Consider the following 9,006-nt stretch of genomic DNA (forward strand, 5'->3'; position numbering starts at 1 on the left):
AAAACCTGGCCTAGGCATTTAGCTGCCTAAAGGTCTGGGGCTTAAGTGGTTAAAATGTCTCTTAACATCTTCCCTGAATGCCTTTTTTTTTTTTTTTTTTTTTTTTGTGTTCCAAAAAATGATTCTAACGCAACTGCCTAAAAACTATATACTATAATGACCCTATGTACAAGTGCTGATAACAGAGGAGAGTTCAGGGGCAGCTGAAAAGCCCAACTGCTCCTCAACGTCCGTTTTACCAGCAGCATGAGGCCTAAGTTGTACGTGGCACCTGGTAACCCTAGCCTCATTCTGATTTGTCACCGGCAAATTTTGCATGCAGGTGGGGCTGTTGGCTCTATCTTGATCCATGATTCCTAGTCTGATTTTAAACCTTTTTTAGGTTTAGTTTAGTGTTCTGTGACACCAATTTTACCAGTGCTAGAGGTATCGCCAGATTGCAGCTGACCCCACACTAGCGCAGTACAGTTGCTGAGTTGGAGAAGATTACGAATTCAGTGGTGCAGGATGGAGGTTAATCTCCCCTGCACGTCTCCCAGTCTTTCTTTTTGCTGGTGCTTTCTAAATGAATGTCCAAACACTATTGTGGTCATTTTGCTTGAATATTTTAAGGCACTAACCCATGACAAAAGTGGTTAGAATTTTGACTTCTCCCAGTTTACTGATTTGCATACCTATTTCAGGTCAGCGACGCGTGGGAGAATTCAGAGTGGTGCAGAAATAAAGCCTGCACCACTCTCCTAAAACTGAGAAAACTAAGCAGATCCTACTTGACAAAGGGTGCCCAGTGATCTATTCTATTTTGTATGCCATGTCTGCACCAGACATGGCATTAAAGAACAGGATGGCTAGTGTTGCTTGTTTTGTTCATCTGTATGCAGAAATTGGTTTACAACTTGTTTTATGTGTAGATTGTGGATAACCTTGCCTCCAGGCACAAGGAAGAGACAAGTTACTGTGATAAAAGTTATGGGGCTGGGGTTGTGTAGGCTCACAGAAGTAGTGACGAGGAGAGCAAAACCCTCCCTGAATTGGTTATAGAATGCAAACAATGTTAATGGCTCACACAGCAGATATAGAACTCCGAGGTCCATTTCGGGACAAATTCCAGAGCAAAGATACATTTTTCAAGGTATGGCTTAAGCGCAATTGGCATTTCTCAATGATCCTGTAGGATAAAACGTGAAAAATTATGAACTTTGTGATTTCTGGTACAGTTTAAGGTATTATACAAATAGCATACATCATGTTATCTTCCAAGCCACAGCTTGTATGAAGTTGTAATCTACAACAGAGTGATATTGCAAATGGCTGACTGAGTACCACATATGAAATATTTACACGTAAAACCAAAAAAAAATATTGCAGATCATACTGTGGACTGTAATAGTAGTCAGTGTGTTTTAAGGGACAGAGGGCTGCATCCAATAAAAAAGGTTACCCAGCGCATGACAATGAGAGCCTGTATTGTAATTCGGCTTTATATTTTTAATTTTAATTGGAATTTGTCCATATATTCTTTTAAAACAGTTCAGGTGAAAAGCCATCCCCAGAGCGTATCCAGAGTATTGAGTGAGAAATGCAAGAGAGGCGCGCCTAAGTGCAATATTATAAGGTTATTAGCGCAAACATAAATGCACTTGCAGGAAAGAATACATCACAGGCATATCTGTCATGTAGAGGGTCCTCGAGGGGTGCCAACAATCTCGTTTTCCCAGCATTCATTCGGTGGTGGTTACTCCTGCACAGGACGCTGTTTCCAAAGGATCGCCTACATGACAGCTATGCCTGTGATGTCTTTCCTGAAGTGCATTCATGTTTGCGCTATTAAAATAACCTTATATTGCACTTGGGTGCGCCTCTCTCCTGCGTTCAATAAAAGCAGATTGCTTGTGGTATTTAGGTGACCTGTCACTTTGTTTTCCCAAATATTGCATGCAATGCTGAAAATTTCAGTTTTTTTATCCCTTTATGCGGTATTTACTGGACTTTTACGGTGTTGGTCAATTCACTTAAAGCGGAGGTCCGCCTAAAAAAAAAAAAAAAATCTAGCAGCTACAAATTCTGCAGCTGCCGGTTTTTAATAAAAGAACACTTACCTGTCCAGGGTGCCTGCAATGTCAGCAGCTGAAGCTGATCAATCTCTCAGCTGCCCCCGCCGCCATCCTCTGTGAGGGAATCGGGAAGTGAAGTGTTGCAGCTTCCCTTCCCGGTTCCCTACTGCGCATTTGCGTCCTCACTGGTCCCTCTTGTCTTCTGGGACTTGTGTGTTTCCCAGAAGACAGCCGGGTGGGGGCGTGGTGTAACCCCTGTTGGGGGTCTATGCCCGGACGTGGGTGCAAATGCCTGTATTATACAGGTATCTGCATCCCCCTCCTTCCTGAAAGGTGCCAAATGTGACACCGGAGGGGGAGAGGGTTCCGAAAAGCGGAGGTTACATTTTTGTGTGGACCTCGGCTTTTAAGGAGATTCGCTTGCAGTAAATAAGTGGTCCTGGCATGTAAAGGTTAAAATATGTATTCGACCTTGGCGCCACTGAATTAAAGGATAACCAAAATGGTGAAGTAGATTGTATACTCTATAAAATCGTCCACTGCGCTTAGTGTATCGAAATATACACGCACACATATATCTTATACAGTCCCAAATAGTGATGATATAAAGTGCTTATGTCCAATAATGAATCCGTGTGCAGATGTACTCAGACATGGATGTGCACTCACCCCTAGGAGTTGACCACCTATCTCTCCCCCCAGCCTCTACCCAAAAGGGCCTGTGGGGATGGGTGGAGGTGCTGTGCCAACACTTGCAGTAGACATTTAGAAAAAAGGATTTGCATGGAGGAAGGGGGCTATGCTAGGAAACTGAACTCTCCTGAACTGGTCAAATTTGCAAGTGAATAAAAATGTATTTATGAAAAGTAAAAACGCTGCACGTAAGCATTTATAATACTTTATTTGTCTGAGCTGTTACCTGACGGTGTGTAAGTTGGTCCCTAAGTAGAGAAATTGGCATTTTGCACACTTGTTAGTCTGGGCGTATTTGTTTCTTTTTATGCAAGAGGATTTTATTAATTTTTTCCCCTTTGTTTCCAAAAGTTCACCAGATGTGTTCTCTACATTTTTAGAAACTCCTTTTTAATCTCCCTTTATTACCGTTTTTGTGGCTTTATAAATACATTAGTACGCCGTCAATTCTGTGGGAAAGTATCCTAAGAAAGGGGGGAAAAGCAACAATGAGCAGCTTGCAACTTATTCACATTTGGTAAGGGAAATTAAAGGAAACCATTGCTTTACAAGTTTACATGTTAATGTCCCTAACCTATTTTCAGTTGTGCATTTTCCACCTAAAGCCAGCTTACCACCATGTCTTGAAATGATTTCCTTTTATTGAAACAGCTGGAAACTTTAACTTTTGGAATCTGAAATTAAGCCTTTTTATGAAAGAAATATCTATGCTTCCATTTCTGAGCTACTCTATAATATAGTAGCTGCCTGGTTGTTTTTTTAACTCACTGTGTTCATTACTTTGTGTCAGATACCAAACAATCAAAGCACTGAAGTCAGAGAGTCCGCTTGAGAGCCAGACAATTGACATTTGCAGAGTAAAGTGGTTAGTGATAGGATAGCAGCTTGATGTTGGCCACTCTTTATGAGATATATATATATATATATATATATTAGTGGGATCGAAAGTTTGGGCACCCCAGGTAAAAATTTGTATTAATGTGCATAACTAAGCCAAGGAAAGATGGGAAAAATCTCCAAGGCATTAAATTACAGATTAGACATTCTTATAATATGTCAAAAAAAGTTAGATTTTATTTCCATCATTTACACTTTTTAAAATTACAGAGAGCAAAAAAAATGGCATCTGCAAAAGTTTGAGCACCCTGCAGAGTTAATATCTTGTAATGCCCCCTTTGGCAAGTATCACAGCTTGTAAACGCTTTTTGTAGCCAGCCAAGAGTCTTTCAATTCTTGTTTGAGGTATCTTTGTCCATTCTTCCTTACAAAAATCTTCCAGTTCTTTGAGATCTCTGGGCTGTCTGTCACGCACTGCTCTTTTAAGGTCTATCCATTGATTTTCATTTATGTTGAGGTCAGGAAATTGTGAAGGCCATGGCAAAACCTTCAGTTTACGCCTCTTTATGTAATCCCCCGTGGATTTTGAGGTGTGTTTAGGATCATTATCCATTTGTAGAAGCCATCCTCTCTTTAACTTCAGCTTTTTCACAGATGGCATCAAGTTACCATCCAAAATTTGCTGAAATTTTATTAAATCCATTTTTTCTTATACTCGTGAAATGTTCCCTGTGCCACTGGCTGCAATATAACCCCAAAGCATGATTGATCCACCCCCATGCTTAACAGTTGGACAGGTTAGTTTCATCAAATTCTGTGCCCTTTCTTCTCCAAACGTACTTTGCTCATTTCGGCCAAAAAGTTCTATTTTAACCTCATTGGTCCACAGAACTTGTTTCCAAAATGCATCAGGCTTGTCTATATGTTCATTTGCAAAGTTCAAACGCTGATTTTTGTGGTGAGGATGTAGAAGAGGTTTTCTTCTGATGACTCTTCCATGAAGACCATATTTGTACAAGTATCTCTTTATAGTGGAATAGTGTACCACAACTCCAGTGTCTGCCAGATCTTTCTGGAGGGATCGTGCAGTCAAACGTGGGTTTTGAATTGCTTTTCTCACAATCCTGCGAGCTGTTCTGTCTGATATTTTTCTTGGTCTTCCAGATCTTGCTTTAACTTCCACTGTTCCTGATGACTGCCATTTCTTAATTACATTCCGAACAGAGGATATTGACATCTGAAAACGCTTTGCTATCTTCTTATAGCCTTCTCCAGCTTTGTGAGCGTCAACTATTTTCAGTTTCCGTTTTCTAGACAACTGCTTAGAAGAACCCACGGTGCTGATTGTTGGGGCAAGGTCAGATGAGTCTGGGCATTTAAAACCTTTGAGATTGACATTGCCTGGTCTTCCCATTTTTTTGTTTTCTGTAATTTAGAAAGTGTAAATGATGGAAATAAAATCTAACTTTTTGACATATTATAATGTCTAATCTGTAACTTGATGCCTTTTGGAGATTTTGCTTCTTTCCTTGGCTTCGTTATGCACATTAATACAAATTTTTACCTGGGGTGCCCAAACTTTCGATCCCCTGTGTGTGTGTGTGTGTGTGTGTGTGTGTGTGTGTGTGTGTGTGTGTGTGTGTGTGTGTGTGTGTGTGTGTGTGTGTGATAGATATTATATATCTATATCTATATATATATCTCTTTTTTCAGCAAAGACAGGAACAGCGGTCAGATCCACAGGACCAGGGTGGGAGGATTTAATGGCAATCTGCAAGTGTTGGAGCGCAGCCTGACATGTAGCGCCGGCCGGAAGTTGATCACTGGGAGGAAATGACGAAACGCGTTTCAGAGCATGCACAGTAGTTCCACTTTAGACGCGATCATACGCTAATCGGATAGTTGGTACAAAGCTTTCGAGAGCCGATCACGACAGTTCATGCAACTATTATTTGATAGGACAAGCATTTCACTTACGATAACGGGATTGTACGATTTTCATTTAGTCAGTACAGTTGTCGTCCGAAAATGCAATACAAATTTATTACAATTATATAACAATCGTACGAGAATTTTCGGGACTTTAGTAACCTATTCAAATTTTTACTTGCGACTAGTAAGCAAAAAAAGTCGAACGGTCTGTCGGGTGATATATTTTTTTTTTTTTTTTGGATCGTGTGTACTACTACTAGGCTTAAAGGCACCTGCTCCCTTTTCTTTTGTCTACACTACAGTGTTAAAGTAATAACTTTTTTTTTTTAAATATCACATGTCATACTTGCCTCTACTGTGCAGTTCGTTTTGCACAGAGTGGCCTCGAACGCCTCTGGGGTCCACCGGCGGCTCCTCCCCACATCAGATAACCCCCCCGGGTTGTGGCTCAGCCTAGGGGGGTTACTTCGCAGGCACGCTACCGTGCCGGGACAGTCAGGCAACTAGCATTTTCAGAAGTAGGTTAGCAATGACAATCTACATAAGTCTCATCTCAGATTTGCTTTAAGTGGTTGATTTGTTTTTTAAGAACTTTTGAGATGATTTTTGGAAACGATACCTGATTTGCCAAGAAGCTTTTTTGGGTCTGTAAGGAAGGTAACATATTGTTTTTTTTTCTCTTAAACCTATGGGCTAAGGCTTTAAATTCCAATATTGCTATGAAAAGGATCAAAGTTATACCTTAAAGATACGGACTATAATAACATACACATGGGTTGGAATTAGTTCAGTATGCTTGTAACGCAGAAGGTCACATGACTACATTCCTCATGATATTAAAGTCAATAGTATTAAACTCAGCTGTTTTATTGAAATGTTCAGTTGTGTGCGCCATATGACCAGAAATCAACTGGCCATAGATTATTACAACCCATTTCTTCTATAGATTTCCACAGGTATGCAGTCAGATGTTGCAGCTCATGATCAGCTATAGTAAATTAATACTCCTGTTTCTAATGTATGTTTATTATTTTTATTTTTGCCGCTTTCTTCAGAACAAAAGTGATTTAGGGCTTATTCAGATGGGTGCTGAGGCCCATTCTCTATGCTGAGCTAATTATTGCTCCGTGTGCATACACTTCGTCTTCGGAGCTGTGTGCAGGCAGACGATAGAAGTGGAAGCAGATGCAGTGGTTGCACGGACACAGTTGCATAACAAAATCTGACATGTGGACAGCAGCGGGTGCACATATTCAAATGCACACAAAAAATTATAAATGCACCTATTTAGCAAAAATGTGTTTTTATTATTATTTTGCATTTGCGCCTGCAAAGCATTGCAACTGTGATCAGTGAGTTGCAGGTTTAATGTTTTGGCCCATGCAGACTCTTCTTCCAGCCCCTGGTCCATATTGTAATAAGGACCTTCAGCTATGGCAGTTGTGCTTTATTGAGAACTAAATCTTCTCTACCATGGTTGTTTTTTTAATTCACAACTTCCTGCGAATGAATCTCTTCACTGCCATGCCATGCCAATTTCAAACATGAAGGATACTGCAGGGAGAAGAACTCTACAATCCCATAAGTGGAGGGGGCTGGTTTGGGGGCCTTTTCACATTGACCATATTTCAGGTTACACCCTAAACTTGGGTGTACCATAAAGCATGATCTAAAGCAGGGGTAATGAATTAAAATTCAGAGGTCTGGTCAGTAAACTTTCCTTCCAACAGAGGTCTAAATCTCATGTTTGTGCTATGACTAAGGCCGCATACACACGACCGGTTTTCTCGGCAGAATCCAGCAAGAAAATCGATGGGAGCAGTATTCTGCCGGGAAAACCGGTCGTGTGTACACTTTTCGCCGAGAAACCCGTCGGGAAACTCTTCGAGCCAAAAAGAGAGCATGTTCTCTATTTCCTCGACGGGCAATGGGAAGATTTGGCTCGACGAGTTTTTTGACAGCCGAACAAGGAACTCGATGGGGAAAACGATGTGTTTCGCCCGTCGAGTTTCTCGGTCGTGTGTACGTGGCCTAAGATCTTTCACATCACACCTCCCCTTTACATGAGTGTTCTGAGTTCCCCTTTCAGATCACAGTTCCCCCCCTTCATGACAGTCCTCCTTTCACATCACAGCCCCCAAAATCATAGCCTCCCTTACATTACATTACCTCTTCCCGTCATTTACATCAGTATCCTCGGTCCCTCATTCAGATCACAATCTACCAATTTACATCACAGTCCACCTCCTTCCAGCGGGGGGGTACCTGGGGCACCTGGTAGAGGACACCCGGGCAGCCACTTTTGAATAGAGTAGGGAAAGATTAAAACCGTAGTCAGTTTTTTTTTGTTTGTTTCTTTGGCTATCTGTGTCCCATTTGGGGGATTTCATTTCACCTTCTCTTCTAGAAACATTATAAAATCTTGACAGGGGTTGTAACACTTTCTGCCTCTATCTAAACCTACATTAAATTTGTATCTAATTTAAGGCTGGGTTTACACTACTGCGAATTGGATGCTATTTTCCCGTCATCCAATTCGCATGTCAGGAGATTGTGACTGGCTCTCTATGGAGCCGGTTCACACATCTCCATAGTGGCTCCGGTGCAAATTGCACAGGAGTCCTGTGCGTCTTCTGGTCTGTTTCGGGTCTAAAATAAGCCAAAAATTTGGACTGAAATTGGACATGAAATGGTGAACAGGGACGCACCAGACCCCTGCTGTGAGCCGCTCCGTGATTCAGTGTGAACCCAGCCTAGGACAGAACTATGATTGGGGACTAGGATTATTACGAAAATTAATCCTTAATTGTACATACAAGTTCTGAATGCAAACCCAGATTTATGGTAATAGCTGTAGCTTTGGCTCCTCCACCTGTGGGTTGAAATCTGAAGGTTCCACATACTGTTTAAGATACAACCATTCTTTAGACAACAGGTTAGAATGGACCAATTGAAATGCCATCTAAAATTGGAAGTCTAAACCTAAACAAAAAAAAATTTAAAGAAAGAAAATCTACAGAAGTTTATAGCTTACTGTCCACTTGTTTGTGATGTCCTTCCTATGGGATCCTAGTAGTGAGGGTCCCAAATCTCACACGAATGTACAGTGGGGAAAAAATGTTTTTGATCCCCTGCAGATTTTGTACGTTTGCCCACTTACAAAGAAATGAATGGTCTATAATTTTTTTTATCATAGGTGTATTTAAAATTTTAGCAACAGAATATCAAACAAAAATCCAGAAAAAACACACAATACAAATGTTAAGAGCCGGTTTACACTGGGGCAACGCGACTTTCAGCGCGACTTTGGGAGGCAACTTGAACATGACTTGAGTATGAATCACAACACGACTTACAACACAACTTGAAGTCGCCTCCAGGAAGGGGAACTCGATGCCAAATTTTAAATAAAAAAACGGCATGGGTTCCCCCTCCAAGAGCATACCAGGCTTTTAGGTCTGGTATGGATTTCAATGGAAACCCCCTACAC

This window comes from Rana temporaria, chromosome 11, assembly GCF_905171775.1.
Source record: "Rana temporaria chromosome 11, aRanTem1.1, whole genome shotgun sequence".
Taxonomy (NCBI): domain Eukaryota; kingdom Metazoa; phylum Chordata; class Amphibia; order Anura; family Ranidae; genus Rana; species Rana temporaria.